A 26,806-nucleotide genomic window follows, 5' to 3' on the forward strand; every position below is an offset into this window, starting at 1 on the left:
GGCTTACCTCCTTTTCTTCTCCTCAGGTAGAAGGCTTGATATCCGGAAGGAAATTCAAGCGGCAGCAGTTGCTTATATGTGATAAGACTATATTAGGGAGATTGCAACTGATCTGCTTTTCTCTCACTCTCTATTGTGATAAACACTTTATACATTGCCTCTGTGATAAGCTTGACTACTCTGGCCAAGCTCCCAAGGTGGTGAGTAGGTCTTATCTTTAGTGTGCAACTCCCTGACTAGAATGGTGGATTCTGCCTGGCTTAGGTGCATACCCTAGCCAACCAGAAACCCCAAATCGAACAGTGAGGCTATATTGCCCTGCTAAAAACCACTGGCAAAAGCAATAGGTCTTAAAGAGGACACCGTTGGCTTTGCCAATGCTTGTTATATAATGCAGAAGTCAAATAGTAACACCCACTTTGCAGCACACTGGCCCGTAAGGGCCTGGGGCACAAGAGGAGAAAATACTATATATAACTTACTCAACTAATGAACTAATGGATCCTTAATTATAATGAAGACTCCCAGTTTTCAGAGAGAACTACACACAGAAAACCATTAACTTCTGTCTTTATTTAATTTAAAATAAAATATGGAAATTAGCTCTACTTTTAAGTGATTGTTAATGGTTTCAATCATGACTGGCAAGCCATTGGCTGTTCAGACAATCATGCAAAGGAGCTACATAAATAAATACATTTAAAAAAGGCACTTTTTCTAGTGAAGTTTTAAACAGTTGCAATAGTACATTGGGCTAAAATGTTCATATCATCTGAATATATTGCATATATGAGTGATGCATTATATATGACATCTATTAGCACTAAAATGCATGTGACATCCAATTGCAAGTATATTTTGATCAGTTAAATCTGAAAATGTACTAGTTTTGCGTGAATAATTTCACAGGACATAAAATAATTATGGATAAACACAGGTAAAGAAATACCATAAAACCATGAACCCTGACCATAGCCTGCAGGTGCCACTTTTTTCTTCTATTTATGTAATAATAATAAGTCAATTAAATCCAGACATAATGAAAATTACTTGCTCAATAACTCCTTCAATCTGTGTTCGAACTTTATAGAATAAATCTTATTAATTTAGATACCCATCGCTCACTTTTATTTGTACATAGCCACTAGTCTACAAGATCAAGTGGGTCTGAGTTTCTTGTGACCTACAGTCAGGGCTTTAAGTGGGGAAAAAACTGGGGGTGCTCTAAAAGGTGCGTGGCAAATTTCTTAAAGGGTGTGGCCTATCCGAGAAGGGGCGTGGTCTAAATCAAGATAACTAGCATTGTGTGCTTAAGAAAATCATGAAGTCGCATCCAGCAAAGGATAATAAAATAGGCAAAAAGGTATATTTATTAAGTATAAGCCATAAAATACCAAACACTTAAAAAAACAAGTACAAAATATTTACATTACTTAGAAATCTATTGCAGGATTTCCCGAAACCCTTGAAGATATTCACTGTGTCTATTTTGCTGGGTTTCTCACAACAATTTTCTTCAGCAGACCTTCTACCTTTTGCCAGCCAACACTTTACATACAGCTTTGCGTCAAATGTTTCAAATGGAGGACCATTGAGTTTTACCCATAAACATGAAGAAATGGTCTCTACAAGAAGAGAGGCCCTTGTTCGACAAGCAATTAAGTTCATTGCGCTGAAACCTCTCTCGCAATCCGCATTACTTGCTGGCAGGGTTTCCATTCAAACTACTAACTTTTTTAATGCTTCAGGGGTTTTCTTTCCACCAAAATCTTTGAAAAGTCTAAAAGCTTGGATAGTATTTTTGCTGGCAGCTTAAACTCTGAACACAGTTTCTGGATATCTGTTTCACCATAAAGAATGCATTCATCACCAGAAGGCAAGGTGCCTGCATCTAGCACACTGGAGCTGGCTACAAGTTCTTTCTCAGAATCCGGGGCACATCGTTTATTGATATTTACAGACAGACTTTGGTAAAACTGATTTTGATTAAGGGCAACAGAGTTACTTCTACCATCGAAAAGAGGAACATTCTTAAATTTGCCTTCGTCCGCTGCCCTCTGAGCCGCAGAAGCAAACTCCCCTGGTGAGTCCTTCATTTCTCTAAATATACATACTTGACTAACCAAAAGTCTGTGAGGCATTAACAATTGTAATGTCCCTCCTCTGTAAGGAGAGCGACAAGTCTTTGAGCTCTTGAAGTGCATCACACATTACCCCCAAATCGCTGATACAAGAATAGGATGTAAGCTTCTTTAAGAGACCTTCATACTTACTCCGGTCTCTTATGGGTCCGGATGGGTCTTGAGAAGCATTCTCAAAATGTTTGCACAAGGCAGGGAAGCAGTTCCAAACAGCGTTCACAGATCTGTAACTGAGTGTTACCCATCTAGTATCAAGCATTTTCCCTATCTTCTGAAACTGTACACATAGCTCGCTGGCCGACAGATTTAGCTCTCTCTGTTTTTTTGGTGACATACTGTTTATGGCATACAATGAGTCCATGAAAATCTTGAAGTGATTGACCCCATCAACGTCATCAACTGTATCTGCCACAGCAAGTTCTAATCTGTGAGCCAAACAGTGCCATGTCAGCACAAGATTTGGAAATTCTGACTTCAGCAATGCTACTACTCCTCCTTTTTTACCAAACATTACTGCTGCTCCATCTGAGCATACTGCAATCAAGATATCATGAGTCCCAACTTTTTCGAAGTAGTTTAGGAGAGCTGTCTTTACCCCAAGGGCATTTGTTTCTGCCAGCTCCAGAAGGCTGAAATAGATGGTCACTTTCATTTCCAAATATGCCATGGAGGTAGATGATTAAGGTAGAAGCATTGCTAATAGAAGTGCTTTCATCAATTAATACTGTGATCTTTGGTTTGTGTTGTCTGATATAGCAGACCAATCTTTGTTGCATTTCCAGTGCAATGAGTTTTATTATTTCAGTTGCAGTAACATTACTGTGCAACACACGGCCCATTGCACTGCCATTCTTTGCCTCAAGGAGAATTAGATCAGGGTGGTCAGTGAAAGGGCAATCTTTTTTTGCCAAGTAGTTGGCAGTGTCAAATACCCTGCATGTGCTCACCATATGTTTTGCATTACATTTTTGTACTGTCACCAACAATGTATTTTTCTGCTGAGCTTTAAGAATGTCTTCAGTTGCCAAGTAACCAGCGCTCACCTTATGCTTCATAATCTTCTTCCTGAGCTGTTTCTGCCTGAAAGCTTTTCCGTCACCGGAAGGACCAACCTCGCCATCTGCCCACTCTTTACTTATACGCATGCCCTGGGTGTTTTTGTGCACTGAAAGACCTGTTCATTTAGCCTGTTTGCAGGAAGAACATCCAGTATTGCCTGACTTAAGATACAACCATTTATATTCCTCTTGAAAGTAATACCACTGTTTAGTGTTCCAGCAGTCAGCGAGTTTGACGGTTTCTTTCTCTGGCACACGTTGAAGTCTTTATAAAGGTGGACTGCCCTTGGCAGACTCTTGCTGAGTTTTACTAGCCTCATCACTAGTTGGTTGCACTGAGCGAGACTCCCCTGTAACACGCTGGCGCTTTAGTGACGGCAGGAAGTCAATCATTGAAGACTGCAAGAACTTGCGCTTCAGAGCAGAAGCAGATAAGCTACTAGGAGCCATGGTAAAACTTAGACCTTCCTTCTTGAAGGCTGGACTGGTATATCTGGAAAAGAAAAGAAAATCTTCCTCTGCTGATTTTGGTTTCCAGGTGATAAGGCCTTGCATCACACAACAAGAATATTAAGCCTCTTATCTGCAACAAAGATTGAATAGTTTACTCCAGTGATCAACAATGTTTAATTGGAGTGCCATTTGGCGGGCAGATGTTACTCTTCATTTTGTGCTGCTCCTGAAAGGATCTCTCATTGTGCAGTGGAACAAGAATAGACTACTGCATGGATAAAGAATATCCTGAGGCACTGCCATCCTACTGCATCACTACATCGAATAAAGAAATATTATTTTACACTACCACCCTTCTGCTTCGCACAACTGCATAAAATAATGACTATCCCAGGGCACTTCCATCCTTCTGCATCTCTTCATAGAATATTAGCAAAAAATAAATATGGATAAATACAGACAAAAAATTGATTCAAATGGTGGCTTTTACAACACATATTTACAGCAGATTGTTGCAAAAGCGGGATCCAAATATAGCATTTTAAAGCACAAGTATGAAGAAAATTTACAAACATATAAATAATTTGCCCAATCCTCTAACTGGTCTGCTTGCAAAAAAAACCCCAAGCCAAGCACACACAGCCAATGGAAACAGGCCCTCTAAGTATTTTCTACACAGTTGTCAGCCCTCCTCACCAGCGTTGGTATATTTAGAAGGGGGCACTGCCAGCAGTTCTTCGCAGGCTGCTATATTTTAATGTGCCAGCACTTCTCATTTTCCCTCATTGTGGCCTAGTTTGCGGCAGTACCAGACTCTTTTTCGATAACACCTGCATCCAAAGTCCCAAAAGGTATATTTTTACCAACTACAAAAAATGTTTGTATCCTCATGTAACGCAACTGGTGCTAATATGTAAAGCGCTCTGATACCCGATGAGGGTCAAGTTCACGATATATAAAACTCTGTTAAAAAAAAATAAATAACAGTGTACTTAGGAGAGGGTATTTCCCAACAGTTGTTTGGAGAAAACGCCAATTCAAGACTGGAGCAAACTTAACCATCACCAGAGAGAAATTCCACAGTAATCGGTGCAAATTTGCCCAAAGTTTGTTGAACTGGCTTTAAGTGAGCACTTGCGGTCCATTCCTTCCCATTTTTCTTTAATTATTCTCTTAATACACACTTACGGGAAACTGTCTAATTTCAAGTAAGTGTTATTTGGTATCCTAGTAGTAACTAAGCAATTTTGCTGAGACTGCATAGTTAACAAAGGCACTTGATGCTGACTAATAGTTTCCTTTAAGATGTTTGATGTCATTTTTCAAAAACTTAAAATATGGTGTAATTCAAGCATTCCACCCATCACTTTTCCCTCACTGAGAAACCCAAGTGTAAAGGATTTGTCAAATCACGAGTCGAAGCGAAGTTGCACATCAGCCTTATACCTGGTACCAGTCAGTATGATTGTATATTCCCCATCTGGGAAGAGTGTCTCACAGGACTTAATTACATCATTGTTAGTAAACATAGGAAGAGCAGAGCAATGTGAAAGTAGATGAAAATGAAACTCAGAGGGGTCCTTCTGGGTTGGCTTTACTATTGACTTGAGATATCTACTTACTTCGGAATTGTGCCTGAACATTTTCAATGCAGCCACAAGCAAAACTTAAATTCTCAATTGTAACGATATTTTCGAATTCTGGGGAACCGTGGCGCTCAATATTTGCCTTGATTTCCCTTCCGAGGGCTGTTCAATCTTTTCTACGAGGGTGCTTTACCATCGCATATATAAATTAATAAACAGAAAAAGTCAGCATTGGCAGTGAGAGTGTTTTGAAAAAGATGAATGGTGCTTTGCGGCGGAATGAGAAAGCTGCAGGGAAGGGGATTAAAAAACGGCCATTAAAATACTTACATTGCGGGCTTGCAGGCTGGGAGGGCAAGTCTTGTGTGGCTTCAGAAGGATCCTGGCTGAGGCAGCCCTGATGCGGAGGCAGGGTCCCGACGGTGCTGGTAGGGCTGGGGAGGCGTCACAAAGGTAAGTTTCCTTTTCATTGCTGCTGGATTCTGTTGTAGACCCTCGTCCCTCATTTGCTTTAAGGCAGAGCAGGGTCGCACTGGTTGCTGGAGAAATCTTGCTGCAGGCCGTAAAATCAGGGTTGTGCCAGTTCTAACCAGCTGTTGTGCCGATGGCTGACATGATGACGTAGGTGACGCTGCGTGTTCAAAGAGAAGGGAAATCCCGAGAGAAAGTGTCTCTCGTCAAAGGATTTCCCTTCCTGCTACAATGACGTCACGCCTTAAGCAGTGCGCGCGCATGCTCACCCAAAACACCGATAAAAACCGGGACGTCTGGTCACCCTACCTGTATTTGTTTCAGTACTTCTGGCAGCGCTGTGATTGAAGGCCTGCTATTGCATATGGTAGCAACACTTTCCGATGAATAACATCGCTTTTTTTAAAATGCATTTTTATTTTGAGAAAGAACAACTTACAGCAGTGCCCTACATGCATCCGTGTCAGTACAGACTTAAAGGGAGACAAACACGTAGCCATCATTGTGGTATACAAGACGTCAGACATCCGGTGAACATTTAAAGGAAGAGAAATCCCACTTACAGATATTGGCAATGCATCTCTAGGTTCATTGAGTCCTAAACAGTGCACAAGTTTGAAGTAGGCCCACTCCTCCCTCCCCAGTGTATAGAATTTGTGCCAGCCATCCTACACCTTATAGAATTTACTGAGAAAACCCCTAAGACAACCCCTGCTGGTGTAGGTGACTTTCTCCACCACCATGTATATGTCCATCCCCATTCTTGTATAGTTAGGATCTCCAGTGGCCCAATGAATAGTAGCTTGGCACGTGTGATGTCTATGTTGTTGGGACTCCCCAGAACATATTTCAGCTTCTGTGGGATGGGTACTAGGATAGCACTGAGCTCCGGAATATTAGTGTCTCCATTCACTTGAATCAGCAGGCAGCCCCAGATTGTGTGCAGGAAGGTCCCATTGGCCTAATCACAGCACACACGTTGGAGAAGCAGCGCTCCACATGTCATGCAGTCTCTGCCTGTCATAGTAAACCCAGTGCAAGATCTTAAACTGTATTAACAGCAGACTTGATGTTATCGCCACCTCCCTCGGGTGCATCAGTGTCACGTCTTAGTCTATGTCCACCATCTCCCTGGCTCTCAGCTTACCTGGGGTGTCTGGCATATTATTGCGCAACATCTTGTATGTCAGGGAGATTGCATCCTTGCCCAGTTCTTCCATTAGTAGTAGTCCTTCTAGGAGTGCATACTACAGGATCTCCATCTCTGTAAGCCCCTCCCCCTGCCAGGCATGTCTCAGTTGTGCATTATGTCAAAAAATTAGGGTGTAGGTAATACTCCTAATGAAGCAGGGAAAGGGCATGAAGTCTCGGTTTTCTAGCCGGCCCCCCACTTTGGAAATTCCAAAAGTCCCACGACCCAAACCCACGCAGTTTTCCCAATTCACTGAGCCATAGCCTCTCCCATAAGGTGCTTCCCTAGTGATGCTCAGCCTGCACACTTGGGGGCTTCACTTCATGCTGCTAGAGCCGCCTGTGTTGCCGGCAGCCATAAAGGACATTGTTGTACATTCAGTACCATACCCTCGTGTAAACGCATTTAATAGTTCTTGCTTATCCGGTGGAGTATAATGAGGAAACGCCGCTTCTAATTGAGGGTTTTTTTTTGCTAACCAGATTGACATTTTATTTGGCTGGACAACGCCCCATTAGATCATATATTGTCTGTGGGTTAATCATCGTAATTGTTTCTGAATAGATGTATGCACAGCCGCTATAATCTCAGTACTTTGATGTTCTAGTACCTATGTCTCAATTGTCCATATATATGTTTACAATATCAGTGAGCATCTCTCGAATTGCTGCCGCAGGAAGGTGGTCTTGTTCTGGAGGCGGTGTTTATGTAGCAAGTGCTGACCAATTCTGTGCTACCATTTTGATTGGGCTTAAACCTACCCTGTGACTTAACATGGGCATGTTGGGAGAGGAAAGTCCCCTGCATGGTGACGGACGTGCATCCCTGCCCAGAGGGCCCCAGATGCATTGATATCTGGATCCTCTGCACTGATTTTTGGTCACAAATACTGATTATGTGGGTCTGCCATGACCTAGGCATATCTCATGGTAATGTGTCTTGCTAGACCGTGAGTTGTGAAACTCCTAATGGTGGAGAGCTACTACCCTTACCCAGAGTTAAGTGACATGAGTGCAGTGGTGACAGCATACCAGTTTTGTGTTTAGCATTAATTACTAGTATGAGCGTACACGTTACTTAGTTGTGGTAACGTAATATATGGTAGAAGCAGTCTAGCCGCAAATTCCTTAACTTTTGAATTCTCACCAGGCACCAGTCTGGATCGGGAAATTTTTCAGCACTACTGCTGAGCACCAGGGGACAGCATCATACGGCTCCGTGATGACGTTGTCTCAGGGTAGGACTTCAACAGAACCATATAAGTCCCCTCCAGCAGGCAAACATCTGTTTCATCCGTGAAACATTAAGCCCCAGGACGCAGAGCTACTCTAGAAACTGGCTGTGGGAACAGTGTTCCCCAAAAAAATCTAAATCTTAAAAAAAACACCAATTACAAACAAAATGAGATGTCAATACCATCCAAAGGGTTTAAAGTAAAAAAAAAAACATTTTAATTAATGAAGCTTAGGCTACGTGAAACCCTGCACCTGCAGAAACATCCCTAAAAAAGGGGAACACCCTCCACTCTACAGACCACTCACTAATGGAAGTGAGAAGCATGAACATACCAATACAAGACCCATGAGCCACTATTCCGAGAGATAGTGACCATTTATATAAAAACCAGTATTTTTACTTTATTTATTAAGAAGTTTTATATAGCGCTGACCTGACCTGAGGGTATGGAGCGCTTTACAACAGTTTTTGTGAAAGTCATACAATAGAGCAGTATTATACATATTGGTTCGGAAGTCTAAGTGTGCTGAGCAGGATTGAGGTAATGCATGAGTCCTGAGATAACCTCATTGAGTGCACGTTGTCTTGGGTTGAACCTCTTAGGGGGGAGGAGCAGGTAGGGGTCATATAGCAAGGAGGACGTAGGTCTTACTTATACAATGTCTGGGAGCAACGGCAAGCAGGAATTTGCATTTAGGCGGCGGCTATCCATTTGTGAGGGAGTGGATGAGGACTTTTTTTATTTTGTGAAGGACGAGATAGTCCTGATACCGACCTTGCAGCAGTTTTTTGTGTGCGTATTTTCATAGGGATGAGTAGTAAGGTGCTGGAGCTCCTGAGGTTCCTTGTCTGACCAGCCCTCTTGAATTTAGCAGCCAGATACTCAGGTTTTCCTGTGTGTAGGTCTTTGTGCTTGAGGCAGGCAGTTCTGAAACTGGCACGCAATTCGACTGGGAGCCATTCGGTTCTCGGAGTGCTGGTGAAATGTGATCGTATTTCCTAATTCCAGTGACTATTTTGGCTGCTGCGTTGAGAGTAGTTTTGAGGGGAGCTAAGTGACATTATGTTGTACCAGTGAGGGAGGCATTCCCATAATAGAGTCTGGATAGCACCAGTGATTGGGTGGCTTGTTTGAAGTCTTTGGTTGGGGTGAATGGTTTTATTTTGTAGAGTAGCTTCAGGTTGACGAAGGAACTCTTTGCGGCATTCTTGATGTGTTTGGCCATGTTGAGTTTTGAGTCAAGAGTTATTCCTAATGATTTTACAGAGTTGGTCAGAGTGCAATTGCAGTTAAGAGCATACAAAGCTTTTAGCCATTCTGAAATTTGAGGGTTCTCTTCGTTGTTGGAGATGAGGAGGATTTCAGTTTTGTGTTGACTGAGTTCTAAGTGGTTAAGAGACAGACAATTTTGGATTTCTTTTAGAGTGTCATTTAGTCTGTGAATGTCATCTATGGAGGAGGTTTCTAGATTGATCTGGGTGTCATCTGCATATAGGTGGAAAGGGATGTTGGCATTTTTGAGTAAGGTGGTGAGGGGTTCCATGTATATGTTGAACAGTGGAGGTGACAGCACCGAACCTTGGGGGATGCCCCTGCTGACGGGATGTAGGTCGGAGGTAAAGTTTTTTTTTATTCTTTGTGAGCGGCTGTGTAAGAAGGAGGAGAACCAGCATAGGACCAACCTCATCAGCACCTACCCTTTCTTGTAAAGCCTTGATGAGAAGTTTGTGATCAACTGTGTCAAAGGCTGCCGATAGGTTCAGGAGAATGAGGAGGCAACATTGGTCGGTATCGAGGGATTTGTTGATGTCGTCTGTGATGTTAAGGATTGCGGTCTCAGTGCTATAGCCTTTTCTGAAACCCAATTGTTGGGGATCAAGAAGGTTGATGCTGTCCATGTGCTGAGTCAGTTGTAGGAGGAGGCATTTTTCAAGGATTTTGGATAGAAGGGGGAGACTGGAGACGGGTCTGAAGTTATTCAGTTCTTTGGAGCCAAGGCCTGTTTATTTTTTAGTAGTGGCGTGACGTGGCCATTTTTGAGGCATTCAGGTATGATGCCGGTTTTCAAGGTGCTGTTTATGATCTTGCACCAGAACAGGGCTATAGAGAGTGTCTTTTTTTTGGTCAATTGGGTGTGTATTGTGTCAAGGACATGAGAGGCTGGTTTGGAAGTGGAGATCAGTTTCAGTATCTCGGTTTCCAGGATGGGGTTGAAGGACTTCCAGGTTTTCGTGGGATGCTTGAGAGTGCTGTCTATTGTCACTGGGGGCAGGCTTTTGCAGACGGGGTGGACGTTGATGTCCAGTGAGAGCTCAATCGTGGTGATTTTTTCTTCGAAGAAGTTGGCAAAGTTTTTGCGCAAGTCCTTGGAAGCCTGTAGAGAGGATTCCGGGGGCTTGGAGGTTTGTTGCCTGATGATTTTGAACATTTCGTTAGGGGCCTGTTTTTTGCGTTGTCCAGGGCGGTGCAGAAGAAGATCTTGATGGGATGTTCCTGGTTTTTTTTAGTTTCAAGGGGGCTACTTGATCTAGAATGGATGTCATATTTTTGTTGTAGTGGGTGGTGAGTTATGTTTGGATAGATCATCCGTGGAGGCAGTGAGGAGAGAGTTAACCCTTTCCTCTAGGTCAGGCATGTTCATCTGAGAAAGGTTTCTAGCCCATTTTGGAGTGTCTTGGGTAGGGGGGTGTAAGTGTGATCAGCTGAGTGAGGTGGAATAGGATTAGGTGGTATTCGGACCAATCCACGGGCAGGGGGTGGTTTATCGCGACTGTCTTGCTGGGCGATAATGGCATCTAGGATTGCTCCTCTGTTATGGGTTTCCTCTGAGCAGTGTTGGGTAAGTTTTTTGCTGTGTAGCAGCTCATTCAGCTTCTGGAATAGCAGGTTGTTTTTTTTCATTCCAGTGTAGATTGAGGTCGCCCAGAATTAAGTTGTTCGTGTCTCGGAGAGAGCAGTGGGCAATCAGGTAGAACAGGTGTTCAGTGAATGTGGTGGTGTTGCCTGGGGGGTGGTATATAAGGTGGCAGATTAGTGTTTTGTTGTTGCTAGTGTTGATGTTGGAGGTGAGGCACTCAAATGTGTAGTAGTTAAAGGAGTCTATTTCCATCACAGAAATATTGTTTTTGTGGATGATTGCTATGCCTCCACCTCTTTGGTCTTTTCTATCTTTGTTGGTGATTACAATGCCAGGGGGGGTCAAGAGTATCCATGAGTGGTAATGAGGATTCATTTAGCCATGTCTGGGTTGTAGGAAGGTGGATACCTGACTATGATTACCCCAGATTTTTTGCCTTGTGTTTACCTGGTTTTTGACTTAGTTGGCCTGGGATCCTGCTAATCAGGGCCCAGGCTATCTGCTCTCTCTATAAAATGGACTCCATGTACCTTAGGTGCATACTTAATTGGATTTGGGTCACTCTTATGAGTCCCTGTACAGTGTACTATAGGTACCCAGGGCATAGGTGCATCCAAGGCCTACCATGGGCTGCAGCATATCTTTTGCCACCCCTGGCTGGCCATCCAAACTGACACAACTGGCTGATCACTCAACTGGGGCAAGGTCGTGTAATCACCCCTTGCTTAGATATAGTATTCATATGTCTAACCTTATATCTAGAGACATATACACCTATAAGTCACTCCTATGGCAGGCCATAACAATCCTGGAGTCAGAGTGCTTGGTTTTATGTGAGATGGTGCTCTAGCATGAGCTGAGCCTGTCTGCAGCTTTCGGAACCATGTCCTTATAGCTGTTCTAGGATATTGCCATACCATATACTCTTAAGTGCATTATGTAGCTCGCGGTCAGATGCTAACTTTGGTTTGGCTTTATCAAAACATGTCGTGTAAGGTGTCATACGCTTTGGAATACTACCCCCTCGCCAGTCCTGGCGACGGGGGTAGCATTCCACCCTTCTAGAGGGAGAAGACATGTTACTTCCATTAATCCCGGTTAAAGTTAACCAGAGCCTCAGCATCACAAAATAGATGCTGCTGCCACAGACACAAGTCTGACCTCCTGCTGCTGGGAGTCCTTCTAGCGAGGGAGGCTTGGACAATAGGTTTCCTGTCACAGGGAGGTGCTAGCACCACCCCAGACAGGCAATAGTGTATTGGGGCAGGGAGTGCTGAATGAAATGAGACACTGCCTGGGGCACACAAGGTGTCCCATGCATAGTGCAGTTCAAACCGGTGCTGGGGCACTCCAGCCCCAGCTCTGACGCGAAACTGGACAAAGGGAAAGGGGTGTAACCACCCCCTTCCTGGGTCCCACCCATAGGAGGGACCTAGCAGGTAATCCAGCCCCTAGATTTGGTATATAGGTAGGAGCTGAGTCCCAAGACTTAAGATATATCCTGACTGAAACTCTGATATGAAACTCTGAACCTTCGACATACTACTCAACGTAGAAGACTGAAGAATCTCCCTTGTGGTCAAGGAGTGACCACCCTGTGCAAGCAGGCACCATCAAGCGCTCAACGGTTTGCTTTGTCGTTGCTCCCGCCGGAGCTCGAACAAGGAGCCTGAAAAGACCCAGACTTCCAGACATCTAACAGCCCGATCCACAGCCACAGCAAAGCTGAGACCCGTGGAGGCGACGAGAGACGTGGGACCGGCCATCTTGGAAAGCCAGCAAATTGCTTTCCGTGCAACTTTTGAGGCACCCTCGAAGTTGTGCATTGGGGATTGAGAAGCCCCAGCCCCGAGCACCAACTGCACCGAAGATCACCTCTCCACACTCACCGAGTGCTGCGTGGGGCCCTTTTGCATTTTCCTGCTTGACGCGTCTGTCCGGTCACTTGCCTGTTGGCTAGTGGCCTCTGTGATGATGAAACCCGAAATCTAAACAGCTGGTCTGGTTGCTCCAGACTGGCCCTTGCTTCCCTGCGAAGGAGAAGCCCCTCAGTCTTTGCTGGCCTGAGTAAGAAGCCATCTTTGATTCCTGCTTGGGTTGCATTTGCCAAGGCCTGTTGACTCCGAATCGAGCACCGACACCGCGGACAGCGAGAGCCTTTGTTGGGCAGTCTGTATCCAGCTCCTGGTTGTTGTCGACACCTCCTGGTCCACGTGGCTGCAAAGACAAGCTTCACAACATCACCTGATTGCTTCCCGACATCGCCTGGTTCCTTCCTGGTCACTGGCTAGTGACCCAGACTCTGTACCCTCTGCTTTCAGGTACTCTTCATCCTCGATCCACCCTTGGATGTAACCGGATTCTTCTCTCCTGGTCGCCTGCAGCATCTTTTCTCCAAGGCACATTTCACAAGCAGGGACACAAAGCAGTAGATAACTAGCCATGACGAAGGCCCCAGACCCACCTTGGCTCCTAGCGCAGCTGAAACATGTTGGCACCTTGGAAGGGGTACAGCTGAAAGATTATATTCGGTAAACCCCGAACTTTGCATGTTTTTATTCATACCCCACGTACCCTCCGAATAAACATATTGTTTGGGTATACCTCACGGTATTTTTTTATCACTTATCTGGTTCCCTGCGTGACCAGCATTTGCTTTATATAAGAACTCCCATTACATCTTTGGTTGAGTCCGGCCAGGTAGTGCCATCTTACCTAGGTGTGGATAGATGCCTATGATGAAGCATGTCACGATAAGTGAGTAAGGCATCTACTCCAATATCCTTGGATACCCCATCACCCAAAGATCAGTCAGAGAGATATCAATATACTACCTCGGGACCTGGCTTACCTCCTTTTATTCTCCTCCGGTAGAAGGCTTGATATCCGGAAGGAAATTCAAGCGGCAGCAGTTGCTTATATGTGATAAGACTATATTAGGGAGATTGCAACTGATCTGCTTTTCTCTCACTCTCTATTGTGATAAACACTTTATACATTGCCTCTGGGATAAGCTTGACTACTTTGGCCAAGCTCCCAAGGGGGTGAGTAGGTCTTATCTTTAGTGTGTAACTCCCTGACTAGAATGGTGGGTTCTGCCTGGCTTAGGTGCATACCCTAGCCAACCAGAAACCCCAAATCGAACAGTGAGGCTATATTGCACTGCTAAAAACCACTGGCAAAAACAATAGGTCTTAAAGAGGACACCGTTGGCTTTGCCAATGCTTGTTATATAATGCAGAAGTAAAATAGTAACACCCACTTTGCAGCACACTGGCCCGTAAGGGCCTGGGGCACAAGAGGAGAAAATACTATATATGACTGGCTCCTATAAGAAGCTGGTCCCAAACCGCCATCGATCTCAACGCCCTTTGCCTGGAACATGGCCTCAGGGCCACTAATGGTAGATCTAACTCAGACCAGTCAGGGGCTCATACGTTCAATAGAGTGGGTCATTCCTCGCGAATTGACTTCATTCTATTGAACTACAGCCTCTGGGCACACTTAATCGACATGGAGGTCCTCCAGTCTTCTGTCAGTGACCATAATCCACTATTCCTGTCCTTGTCTTCCCTATGGACGGATGTGTCTCTAGCCCCATCCCCTCACGTTTGGAAATCAACGCATGAAGTAATTCCCTCCAATTGCGGCAGACGCCTAAAATGGAATACCTTTGTGGCAAATCAGGATAAGATCCGGGGTGTTAAGTCTATAATGTCCAGCACCGCGACGCGGTTAGACTCTTTAGGAGCTATTGATTCTGGGGCTCCCAACTTGTTCTCTGAAACAACCACTGCGCTAGGTGAACTGTTTGTAGTTCGCTCTTCTGGTTCAAGGGCCACCGCAAATGGTAGATCCACGCGCAACGCGGGTTGTTTTTCACATGCTTGCAGTGTTGCCAAAAGGGAGCTTACCCGGGCGGTAAAAGCTAAGGATGGGCCCCAGATCAGTTTTGGTAGACGTAACTACAGAAAGACCTTCGCAAAGGCGAGGGGCGAGCATGATAACATGTTTTGGCAGGACTTATTGGCAGCTAGTCTTAGGAAGGACTCCAAAAGCTTCTGGGACCTAATAAGAACTAAGGACAAACCCACGGATTCGCTCATAACATGCAACATAACCGAGGGTGAATGGTTGGACCACTCTTCCAAGTTGTATGCAGCGGCCGAGGGATCCGAGCCTACCGAGGTGGGTCCGTATACCCCGGGTAAATTAGAGCCCAGTGAGGAACTCCTATTCACTTGTAAAGAAGTAGAAGGGGCGATTGAGCGCCTGGTCCATAACAAGGCGGCGGGCCCCGACGGCCTTCCAGGGGATCTACTTCGTGTCAACCTAGCCAAGTGGGAAAGACTTATTGCCTCCGTAATGAATGCTGGCTTGGCTGGTGCGTCCCTTCCAGATTCAGGGAGGGGTGCAGAGGTCGTCCCTATTTTTAAGAAAGGGAGCCGGGACGACCCTGCCAACTACCGTCCTATAAGCCTCCTGGATTCCACGCAGAAGGTGGCTGGCAAAGTTGTCCTGGGAAGAATTACACAGTGGGTCGAAGAGAATAATATTCTGTCAGACTTCCAAGCCGGTTTTAGGACTGGCACGGGGACGATCGAGCAAGCATTCCGGTTGCTGATGCTTTACTGGAAAGTGGTAGTACTGGGCAAAGGCAGCCTGTACCTTGCATTTATAGATCTAAGGACTGCCTTTGACCTGGTCCCACGCAACCAGCTCTGGACTGTTCTCGATGTGCCAGGTATTCCCCCCTACCTGCTGGATATGCTGATAAGATTCCACGCAGACAACTTTGCACAGATCAGGAGGGGTGTTCAGGGACAAAAAACATTGAGAATTCCTGTAAATAGAGGTGTCCGCCAGGGCTGTGTCTTAGCCCCCACTCTGTTCTCATTATATGTTAACAGAGTGGTGGAGCATCTGCTACGACATCCAGCAGACGCACCATCCCTGGCGGGCAAGAAAATACCTACCCTACTATTTGCAGATGATACCCTCCTGATCTCTAAGTCACCAGTGGGCCTGCAGAGTCTCTTAAACAGTTTTAAGACTTTCTGCGATTCAAGAGGTCTAGCCATAAATACGGGGAAGACGAAGTTTTTGGTCTTAAACACCCCGAGGAAATTAGTCAAACCACCTACCCTTGACTTAGTCCCACTTGAGAGGGTTAAGGAGTTCGACAATCTTGGCATTCGCCTTTCCGACTCTATGAGTTGGAAATCCCATCTTCAAAAGATGTTGCTGTCCCATAAGAGAGTGACGGGTGCCCTTCTTAAGGAACATCGGGGCTCCTCTTATAAACCAATTGCACCGGTTATTGACATCTACAGGGCACGAGGAGTCAGTGCAGCTCTCTATGGGGCAGAATTATGGGGTGTGCAGAACGTGGATCAGTTGACCCGTTCTGAAAATAAATTCCACAAGGATCTTATGGCCCTTTCTTATAGCACCCCAACTCTTCCCCTTCTTTTGGACATGGGCACTCGCCCTATTGGTGACCAAGTTAGGCTGCGCCCACTCCTTCTATGGGCTCGCATCTGGAGAGCCCCCAAATTGTCCAGCTATGCAGATGGCCTAAAAGAGATTCTTGCATCGCCTGGCTGGGCTAAGATTCGGTGGCTAAGGGAAGTTAAGTGCCTTCTACTAGATCTAGGCCTTGAGGCCGACTGGATCAATAAATCCGCCCGCCAAAGACAACTCTGAAAAAACTTTTTTGGTCCTGGGTGGTCGAGGGCAGAAAGAGTAATGTTAATTTATGTAGGTCATCGGCAGAATTTCTCTCGATAAAAGAGGTGCACTTCCGTGAGCCATACTTGGATCTTATCACAGTTCCTTGGGATAGGGCCCTCTATTTTAAATTCAGGGTAGGCGTTCTTCCTGTGGGAACTGTGACTGCCAATTGGAAGGTCCCGGCACAGACTTCCCCTCTCTGCCCTTGTTGTTCGGACAGATTAGAGACAGTTCCACACTTATTGTTTGAATGCCCGGCCTATGCAGTTCCCCGTAGCAGATGGCTGAAGCCCCTATGTAGAGAATTTGGGACTAGGTCCCATAGGGAGGCCCTAAGAATTCTCAAAACGGACCCTCGCCCCCTGTTTGCTAGTGGTTTAGCTAAGTTTTTAGGCTGAGCATGGCGCATTAGATCTAATAGACTTTCCTACCTTGTCTGAGTGTATTCTAGACTGTTAAATTGTGGTTACAAATGTAAATTGTTGCACAGAGCTTAAGTAATTTTAATGTTTGTCGCCTTTTACAGTTTTTAATGTATATATGTATCGCTTTTTATGATATCAATTATATCGAAATAAAGCTATTACTTACTATATATAACTTACTCAACTAATGAACTAATGGATCCTTAATTATAATGAAAGACTCCCAGTTTTCAGAGAGAACTACACACAGAAAACCATTAACTTCTGTCTTTATTTAATTTAAAATAAAATATGGAAATTAGCTCTACTTTTAAGTGATTGTTAATGGTTTCAATCATGACTGGCACGCCATTGGCTGTTCAGACAATCATGCAAAGGAGCTACATAAATAAATACATTTAAAAAAGGCACTTTTTCTAGTGAAGTTTTAAACAGTTGCAATAGTACATTGGGCTAAAATGTTCATATCATCTGAATATATTGCATATATGAGTGATGCATTATATATGACATCTATTAGCACTAAAATGCATGTGACATCCAATTGCAAGTATATTTTGATCAGTTAAATCTGAAAATGTACTAGTTTTGCGTGAATAATTTCACAGGACATAAAATAATTATGGATAAACACAGGTAAAAGAAATACCATAAAACCATGAACCCTGACCATAGCCTGCAGGTGCCACTTTTTTCTTCTATTTATGTAATAATAATCAGTCAATTAAATCCAGACATAATGAAAATTACTTGCTCAATAACTCCTTCAATCTGTGTTCGAACTTTATAGAATAAATCTTATTAATTTAGATGCCCATCGCTCACTTTTATTTGTACATAGCCACTAGTCTACAAGATCAAGTGGGTCTGAGTTTCTTGTGACCTACAGTCAGGGCTTTAAGTGGGGGAAAAACTGGGGGTGCTCTAAAAGGGGCGTGGCAAATTTCTTAAAGGGTGTGGCCTATCCAAGAAGGGGCGTGGTCTAAATCAAGATAACTAGCATTGTGTGCTTAAGAAAATCATGAAGTCGCATCCAGCAAAGGATAATAAAATAGGCAAAAAGGTATATTTATTAAGTATAAGCCATAAAATACCAAACACTTAAAAAAACAAGTACAAAATATTTACATTACTTAGAAATCTATTGCAGGATTTCCCGAAACCCTTGAAGATATTCACTGTGTCTATTTTGCTGGGTTTCTCACAACAATTTTCTTCAGCAGACCTTCTACCTTTTGCCAGCCAACACTTTACATACAGCTTTGCGTCAAATGTTTCAAATGGAGGACCATTGAGTTTTACCCATAAACATGAAGAAATGGTCTCTACAAGAAGAGAGGCCCTTGTTCGACAAGCAATTAAGTTCATTGCGCTGAAACCTCTCTCGCAATCCGCATTACTTGCTGGCAGGGTTTCCATTCAAACTACTAACTTTTTTAATGCTTCAGGGGTTTTCTTTCCACCAAAATCTTTGAAAAGTCTAAAAGCTTGGATAGTATTTTTGCTGGCAGCTTAAACTCTGAACACAGTTTCTGGATATCTGTTTCACCATAAAGAATGTATTCATCACCAGAAGGCAAGTTGCCTGCATCTAGCACACTGGAGCTGGCTACAAGTTCTTTCTCAGAATCCGGGGCACATCGTTTATTGATATTTACAGACAGACTTTGGTAAAACTGATTTTGATTAAGGGCAACAGAGTTACTTCTACCATCGGAAAGAGGAACATTCTTAAATTTGCCTTCGTCCGCTGCCCTCTCAGCCGCAGAAGCAAACTCCCCTGGTGAGTCCTTCATTTCTCTAAATATACATACTTGACTAACCAAAAGTCTGTGGGCATTAACAATTGTAATGTCCCTCCTCTGTAAGGAGAGCGACAAGTCTTTGAGCTCTTGAAGTGCATCACACATTACCCCCAAATCGCTGATACAAGAATAGGATGTAAGCTTCTTTAAGAGACCTTCATACTTACTCCGGTCTCTTATGGGTCCGGATGGGTCTTGAGAAGCATTCTCAAAATGTTTGCACAAGGCAGGGAAGAAGTTCCAAACAGCGTTCACAGATCTGTAACTGAATGTTACCCATCTAGTATCAAGCATTTTCCCTATCTTCTGAAACTGTACACATAGCTCACTGGCCGACAGATTTAGCTCTCTCTGTTTTTTTGGTGACATACTGTTTATGGCATACAATGAGTCCATGAACATCTTGAAGTGATTGACCCCATCAACGTCATCAACTGTATCTGCCACAGCAAGTTCTAATCTGTGAGCCAAACAGTGCCATGTCAGTACAAGATTTGGAAATTCTGACTTCAGCAATGCCGCTGCTACTACTTTTTTACCAAACATTACTGCTGCTCCATCTGAACATACTGCAATCAAGATATCATGTAGCAGACTTTTTGTGAGTCCAACTTTTTCGAAGTAGTTTAGGAGAGCTGTCTTTACCCCAAGGGCATTTGTTTCTGCCAGCTCCAGAAGGCTGAAATAGATGGTCACTGGGGTACTTTCATTTCCAAATATGCCATGGAGGTAGATGATTAAGGTAGAAGCATTGCTAATAGAAGTGCTTTCGTCAATTAATAGTGTGATCTTTAGTTTGTGTTGTCTGATATACCAGACCAATCTTTGTTGCATTTCCAGTGCAATGTGTTTTATTATTTCAGTTGCAGTAACATTACTGTGCAACACACGGCCCATTGCACTGCCATTCTTTGCCTGAAGGAGAATTAGATCAGGGTGGTCAGTGAAAGGGCAATCTTTTTTTGCCAAGAAGTTGGCAGTGTCAAATACCCTGCATGTGCACACCATATGTTTTGTATTACATTTTTGTACTGTCACCAACAATGTATTTTTCTGCTGAGCTTTAAGAATGTCTTCAGTTGCCAAGTAACCAGCGCTCACCTTATGCTTCATAATCTTCTTCCTGAGATGTTTCTGCCTGAAAGCTTTTCCGTCACCGGAAGGACCAACCTCGCCATCTGCCCACTCTTTACTTACACGCATGCCCTGGGTGTTATTGTGCACTGAAAGACCTGTTCATTTAGCCTGTTGGCAGGAAGAACATCCAATATTGCCTGACTTAAGATACAACCATTTATATTCCTCTTGAAAGTAATACCACTGTTTAGTGTTCCAGCAGTCAGGGAGTTTGACGGTTTCTTTCTCTGGCACACGTTGAAGTCTTTATAAAGGTGGACTGCCCTTGGCAGACTCTTGCTGAGTTTTACTAGCCTCATCACTAGTTGGTTGCACTGGACGAGACTCCCCTGTAACACTCTGGCGCTTTAGTGACGGCAGGAAGTCAATCATTGAAGACTGCAAGAACTTGCGCTTCAGAGCAGAAGCAGATAAGCCACTAGTAGCCATGGTAAAATTTAGACCTTCCTTCTTGAAGGCTGGACTGGTATACTCGGAAAAGAAAAGAAAATCTTCCTCTGCTGATTTTGGTTTCCAGGTGATAAGGCCTTGCATCACGTAACGAGAATATTAAGCCTCTTATCTGCAACAAAGATTGAATAGTTTACTCCAGTGATCAACAATGTTTAATTGGAGTGCCATTTGGCAGGCATATGTTATTCTTCATTTTGTGCTGCTCCTGAAAGGATCTCTCATTGTGCAGTGGAACAAGAATAGACTACTGCATGGAATAAAGAATATCCTGAGGCACTGCCATCCTACTGCATCACTGCATCGAATAAAAAAATATTATTTTACACTCCCACCCTTCTGCTTCGCACAACTGCATAAAATAATGACTATCCCAGGGCACTTCCATCCTTCTGCATCTCTTCATAGAATATTAGCAAAAAATAAATATGGATAAATACAGACAAAAAATTGATTCAAATGGTGGCTTTTACACCACATATTTACAGCAGATTGTTGCAAAAGCGGGATCCAAATATAGCATTTTAAAGCACAAGTGTGAAGAAAATTTACAAACATATAAATAATTTGCCCAATCCTCTAACTGGTCTGCTTGCAAAATAACCCCCAAGCCAAGCACACACAGCCAATGGAAACAGGCCCTCTAAGTGTTTTCTACACAGTTGTCAGCCCTCCTCACCAGCGTTGTTATATTTAGAAGGGGGCACTGCCAGCAGTTCTTAGCAGGCTGCTATATTTTAATGTGCCAGCACTTCTCATTTTCCCTCATTGTGGCCTAGTTTGCGGCAGTACCAGACTCTTTTTCGATAACACCTGCATCCAAAGTCCCAAAAGGTATATTTCTACCAACTACAAAAAATGTTTGTATCCTCATGTAACGCAACTGGTGCTAATATGTAAAGCACTCTGATACCCGATGAGGGTCAAGTTTGCGCTATAGAAAACTCTGTTAAAAAAAAAACTAACAGTGTACTTAGGAGAGGGTATTTCCCAACAGTTGTTTGGAGAAAACGCCAATTCAAGACTGGAGCAAACTTACCATTTTTCTTTAATTATTCTCTTAATACACACTTACGGGAAACTGTCTAATTTCAAGTAAGTGTTATTTGGGATCCCAGTAGTAACTAAGCAATTTTGCTGAGACTGCATAGTTAACAAAGGCACTTGATGCTGACTAATAGTTTCCTTTAAGATGTTTGATGTCATTTTTCAAAAACTTAAAATATGGTATAATTCAAGCATTCCACCCATCACTTTTCCCTCACTGAGAAACCCAAGTGTAATGGATTTGTCAAATCACGAGTCGAAGCGAAATTGCACATCAGCCTTATACCTGGTACTAGTCAGTATGATTGTATATTCCCCATCTGGGAAGAGTGTCTCACAGGACTTAATTAAATCATTGTTAGTAAACATAGGAAGAGCAGAGCAATGTGAAAGTAGATGAAAATGAAACTCAGAGGGGTCCGTCTGGGTTGGCTTTACTATTGACTTGAGATATCTACTTACTTCGGAATTGTGCCTGAATATTTTCAATGCAGCCACAAGCAAAACTTAAATCCTCATTTGTAACGATATTTTCGAATTCTGGGGAACCGTGGCGCTCAATATTTGCCTTGATTTCCCTTCCGAGGGCTGTTCAATCTTTTCTACAAAGGTGCTTTACCATCGCATATATAAATCAATAAACAGAACAAGTCAGCATTGGCAGTGAGAGTGTTTTGAAAAAGATGAATGGTGCTTTGCGGCGGAATGAGAAAGCTGCGGGGAAGGGGATTAAAAAACGGCCATTAAAATACTTACATTGCGGGCTTGCAGGCTGGGAGGGCAAGTCTTGTGTGGCTTCAGAAGGATCCTGGCTGAGGCAGCCCTGATGCGGAGGCAGGGTCCCGACGGTGCTGGTAGGGCTGGGGAGGCGTCACAATGGTAAGTTTCCTTTTCATTGCTGCTGGATTCTGTTGTAGACCCTCGTCCCTCGCTTGCTTTAAGGCAGAGCAGGGTCACACTGGTTGCTGGAGAAATCTTGCTGCAGGCCGTAAAAGCAGGGTCATTCCAGTTCTAACCAGCTGTTGTGCCGATGGCTGACATGATGACGTAGGTGACGCTGCGTGTTCTAAGAGAAGGGAAATCCCGAGAGAAAGTGTCTCTCTTCAAATTATTTCCCTTCCTGCTACAATGACGTCACGCCTTAAGCAGTGCACGCACGCATGCTCACCCAAAACACCGATAAAAACCGGGACGTCTGGTCACCCTACCTGTATTTGTTTCAGTACTTCTGGCAGCGCTGTGATTGAAGGCCTGCTATTGCATATGGTAGCAACACTTTCCGATGAATAACATCGCTTTTTTTTAAATGCATTTTTATTTTGAGAAAGAACAACTTACAGCAGTGCCCTACATGCATTAGTGTCAGTACAGGCTTAAAGGGAGATAAACACGTAGCCATCATTGTGGTATAAAGGACGTCAGACATCTGGTGAACATTTAAAGGAAGAGAAATCCCACTTACAGATATTGGCAATGCATCTCTAGGTTCATTGGGTCCTAAATAGTGCACAAGTTTGAAGTAGGCCCACTCCTCCCTCCAGTGACCCCAGTGTATAGAATTTGTGCCAGCCATCCTACACCTTATAGAATTTACTGAGACAACCAGAGACAACCCCTGCTGGTGTAGGTGACTTTCTCCACCACCATGTATATGTCCATCCCCATTCTTGTATAGTTAGGATCTCCAGTGCCCCAATGAATAGTAGCTTGGCACGTGTGATGTCTATGTTGTTGGGACTCCCCAGAACATATTTCAGCTTCTGTGGGATGGGTACTTCTAGGATAGCACTGAGCTCCGGAATATTAGTGTCCCCATCCACTTGAATCAGCAGGCAGCCCATGATTGTGTGCAGGAAGGTCCCATTGGCCTCATCACAGCACACACGTTGGAGAAGCAGCGCTCCACATGTCATGCAGTCTCTGCCTGTCATAGTAAACCCAGTGCAAGATCTTAAACTGTATTAACAGCAGTCTCGATGTTATCGCCACCTCCCTCGGGCGCATCAGTGTCACGTCTTAGTCTATGTCCTCCATCTCCCTGGCTCTCAGCTTACCTGGGGTGCCTGGCATATTATTGCGCAACATCTTGTATGTCAGGGAGATTGCATCCTTGCCCAGTTCTTCCATTAGTAGTAGTCCTTCTAGGAGTGCATAATACAGGATCTCCATCTCTGTAAGCCCCTCCCCCTGCCAGGCATGTCTCAGTTGTGCATTATGTCAAAAAATTAGGGTGTAGGTAATACTCCTAATGAAGCGAGGAAAAGGGCATGAAGTCTCGGTTTTCTAGCCGGCCCCCCACTTTGGAAATTCCAAAAGTCCAACGACCCAAAGCCACGCAGGTTTCCCAATTCACTGAGCCATAGCCTCTCCCATAAGGTGCTACCCTAGTGATGCTCAGCCTGCACACTTGGGGGCTTCAATTCATGCCGCTAGAGCCGCCTGTGTTGCCGGCAGCCATAAAGGACATTGTTGTACATTCAATACCATACCCTCGGGGAAACGCATTTAATAGTTCTTGCTTATCCGGTGGAGTATAATGAGGAAACGCCGCTTCTAATTGAGTTTTTTTTTTGCTAATCAGATTAACATTTTGTTTGGCTGGACAACGCCCCATTAGATCATATATTGTCTGTGGGTTAATCATCGTAATTGTTTCTGAATAGATGTATGCACATCCGCTATAATCTCAGTACTTTGATGTTCTAGTACCGAATGTCTCAATTGTCCATATATATATTTACAATATCAGTGAGCATCTCTCGAATTGCTGCCGCAGGGAGGTGGTCTTGTTCTGGAGGTGGTGTTTATGTAGCAAGTGCTGGCCAATTCTGTGCTACCATTTGGATTGGGCTTAAATCTACCCTGTGACTAAACATGGGCATGTTGGGAGAGGAAAGTCCCCTGCATGGTGACGGACGTGCATCCCTTCCCAGAGGGCCCCAGATGCATGGATATCTGGATCCTCTGTACTGATTTTTGGTCACAAATACAGATTTTGTGGGTCTGCCATGACCTAGGCATATCTCATGGTAATGTGTCTTGCTAGACCGTGAGGTGTGAAACTCCTAATGGTAGAGAGCTACTACCCTTACCCAGAGTTAAGTAACATGAGTGCAGTGGTGACAGCATACCAGTTTTGTGTTTAGCATTAATTACCAGTATGAGCGTACACGTTACTTAGTTGTGGTAAGGTAATATATGGTAGAAGCAGTCTAGCCGCAAATTCCTTAACTTTTGAATTCTCACCAGGCACCAGTCTGGATCAGGAAATTTTTCAGCACTACCGCTGAGCGCCAGGGGACAGCATCATACGGCTCCGTGATGACGTTGTCTCAGGGTAGGACTTAAACAGAACCATATAAGTCCCCTCCAGCAGGCAAACATCAGTTTCATCCGTGAAACATTACGCCCCAGGACGCAGAGCTACTCTAGAAACTGGCTGTGGGAACAGTGTGCCCCAAAAAATCAAAATCTTTTAAAAAAAAACACCAATTACAAACAAAATGAAATGTCAATACCATCCAAAGGGTTTAAAGAAAAAAAAAACACATTTTAATTAATGAAGCTTAGGCTACGTGAAACCCTGCCCCTGCAGAAACATCCCTAAAAAAGGGGAATACCCTCTACTCTACAGACCACTCACTAATGGAAGTGAGAAGCATGAACATACCAATACAAGACCCATGAGCCACTATTCCGAGAGATAGTGACCATTGATATACGAACCAGTATTTTTACTTTATTTATTAAGAAGTTTTATATAGCGCTGACCTGACCTGAGGGTATTGGAGCGCTTTACAACAGTTTTTGTGAAAGTCATACAATAGAGCAGTATTATACATATTGGTTCGGAAGTCCAAGTGTGCTGAGCAGGATTGAGGTAATACATGAGTCCTGAGATAACCTCATTGAGTGCACGTTGTCTTGGGTTGAACCTCTAAGGGGGGAGGAGCAGGTAGGGGTAATATAGCAAGGAGGACGTAGGTCTTACTGATACATTGTCTGGGAGCAACGGCAAGCAAGAATTTGCGTTTAGGCGGCTATCCATTTGTGAGGGAGTGGTTGAGGATGAGGAATTTTTTTTATTTATTTTTATTTTGTGAAGGACGAGATAGTCCTGATACCAACCTTGTGGCAGTTTTTTGTGTGCGTATTTTCACAGGGATGAGTAGTAAGGTGCTGGAGCTCCTGAGGTTCCTTGTCTGACCAGCCCTCTTGAATTTAGCAGCCAGATACTCAGGTTTTCCTGTGTGTCGGGCTTTGTGCTTGAGGCAGGCAGTTTTGAAACTGGCACGCAATTCGACTGGGAGCCATTCGGTTCTCGGAGTGCTGGTGAAATGTGATCGTATTTCCTAATTCCAGTGACTATTTTGGCTGCTGCGTTGAGAGTAGTTTTGAGGGGAGCTAAGTGACATTATGTTGTACCAGTGAGGGTGGCATTCCCATAATAGAGTCTTGTTTAAAGTCGTTGGTTAGGGTGAATGTTTTTATTTTGTAGAGTAGCTTCAGGTTGACGAAGGAACTCTTTGCGGCATTCTTGATGTGTTTGGCCATGTTGAGTTTTGAGTCGAGGGTTATTCCTAATGATGTTACAGAGTTGGTCAGAGTGCAATTGCAGTTGAGAGCATCCAAAGCTTTTAGCCATTCTGAAATTTGAGGGTTCTCTTCTTTGTTGGAGATGAGGAGGAATTCAGTTTTGTGTTGATTGAGTTCTAAGTGGTTAAGAGACAGACAATTTTGGATTTCTTTTAGAGTGTCATTTAGTCTGTGAATGTCATCTATGGAGGAGGTTTCTAGATAGATCTGGGTGTCATCTGCATATAGGTGGAAAGGGATGTTGGCATTTTTGAGTAAGGTGGTGATGGGTCCCATGTATATGTTGAACAGTTGAGGTGACAGCACCGAACCTTGGGGGATGCCCCTGCTGACGGGGTGTAGGTCGGAGGTAAAGTTTTATTTTTATCCTTTGTGAGCGGCTGTGTAAGAAGGAGGAGAACCAGCATAGGACCAACCTCATCAGCACCTACCCTTTCTTGTAAAGCCTTGATGAGAAGTTTGTGATCAACCATGTCAAACTCTGCCGATAGGTTCAGGAGAATGAGGAGGCAACATTGGTCGGTATCGAGGGATTTGTTGATGTCTGTGATGTTAAGGATTGCGGTCTCAGTGCTATAGCCTTTTCTGAAACCCAGTTGTTGGGGATCAAGAGAGTTG

At 44.0% G+C, this 26,806-nt stretch overlaps 1 pseudogene; it reads right to left on the minus strand.

Moving 5' to 3' along the window:
- Positions 1-3,466: 3,466 nt before the first annotated feature.
- Positions 3,467-20,629, minus strand: LOC144783230 (E3 SUMO-protein ligase KIAA1586-like; annotated as a pseudogene).
- Positions 20,630-26,806: the final 6,177 nt, after the last annotated feature.

This window comes from Lissotriton helveticus, chromosome 9, assembly GCF_964261635.1.
Source record: "Lissotriton helveticus chromosome 9, aLisHel1.1, whole genome shotgun sequence".
Classification (NCBI taxonomy): Eukaryota; Metazoa; Chordata; class Amphibia; order Caudata; family Salamandridae; genus Lissotriton; species Lissotriton helveticus.